Source organism: Pseudomyrmex gracilis, unplaced genomic scaffold (genome assembly GCF_002006095.1).
Source record: "Pseudomyrmex gracilis isolate BER0280 unplaced genomic scaffold, ASM200609v1 scaffold_2495, whole genome shotgun sequence".
NCBI lineage: Eukaryota > Metazoa > Arthropoda > Insecta > Hymenoptera > Formicidae > Pseudomyrmex > Pseudomyrmex gracilis.
This window is the reverse complement of record NW_018023079.1, coordinates 13,283-14,748: the sequence shown is the minus strand read 5'-3', so window position 1 is coordinate 14,748 and position 1,466 is coordinate 13,283.

Here is a 1,466-nt window from a genome sequence, read left to right as displayed (position 1 = left end):
TTGTTATCTCTTGGCTGGAATCCTCGAGTACCGTATCGCGTCCCGTACTTTTGCGGTATCGTTTCGATTCATTAATTTGTCTCGTTAACTCGCGTGACACGATTTGTTAATTATTGTAAGTCGTCGTGGACTCCGTGTCTTCTTTTTGTTGTATTATTTTCGGATGTTACCGCCGTAGCTTATTCCTCTCTCGGTTTCGTATCTCTCTTATATATCTTTTTTTCTTTATCATCACTTCTGTTATCTTTGCTTTCATATTATTTTGTAACCAATCTTTTCTTTCTACTATTTCTTGTATTATTTCTTTTATATTATTTCTGCTCTTTTACACGCGTAATAAACTGTCAATTAACTATTAAGTCGTGCTGATTAATTACAATTCTTTTTCCTTTATTCGAGCTTCCTATCGCGAGGTCAAGGGACAGCCTGTATTCCGAACTTTTGCTACACCCCGCCCTTCTCCGTTCCCAAAAGAGCTAGTCGGCCCGTCGTGCCGAGTGACGCTGATTTTTGACGCGACTCCGCGTCTGGCGCCCAAAACGACACCCAAGTATTCGTCGACTCGACCAGGCGGTGGTCGTTCCGGGCCATCTTTTCTGTCCTGCCAGTGATTAGACGTTGTCCTCTCGCGGACGCTCACCTAAGTCCCGGGAAGTAATCTCCGTTTGCGGGGGAACGGCGCGAGAATTACGTTACCACCGCGAAAAACGTCACAATACATACATACATACATAATTACAAATTGTAAATGTACTAGCAATAATTGGCAAACTTAGTTTTTAAACTTCAATTGTTCATAACTTTTTTATTAACAACAAGCGACGGCTAAAATTTACGGATTGTTACTCAGGAAGGTGTCTTTGACAACATATGTCAAGCTCATTGAAATCGGAGGGGGGTGACCTTTTCTATATATTTACCCTACTTTTAATTGATCATGTGTTGTTATAGAGTGTGTTATTGTAAGAATCGTCACATTAATTAATATAAAAATTGTTTATTCTGTTTTATTTCGTACAGTTTTCTTGTGACAATGTTACAATAATTGTTTAAAATAACTGCGCGACTATGATTACAATACACAGTTCACTACTAATAACTACGTGATGATAAATGATTGACTGTAACTGACTGCTTGATTCTGACTGACTGCCCGCCTCGGTTCGAGGACGCGCTTTTATAGGGCCTGAGTTCGGCCAAGGAAGGTTCTGGAGTTTTCCTTATTTGGTAATATTCTAGAGCATTCTCGAATGTTCGAGAATAATTTAGAATGTTCTAGATTCGGCTGTGTGCTAGGACAATCATTTCCTGTGTCGAAAGATTGCCTTATATGGTAAGGTATTTCGAAGGGTCGATAGTGCGTCACGGTTTTATCGCTAACCGTCGGTTTTTATGATACTTAAAATAAACATGGAAAGTTCTAGAATCTACGCGTAGCAACTAGACTAAGCTAGACAATGGTCACA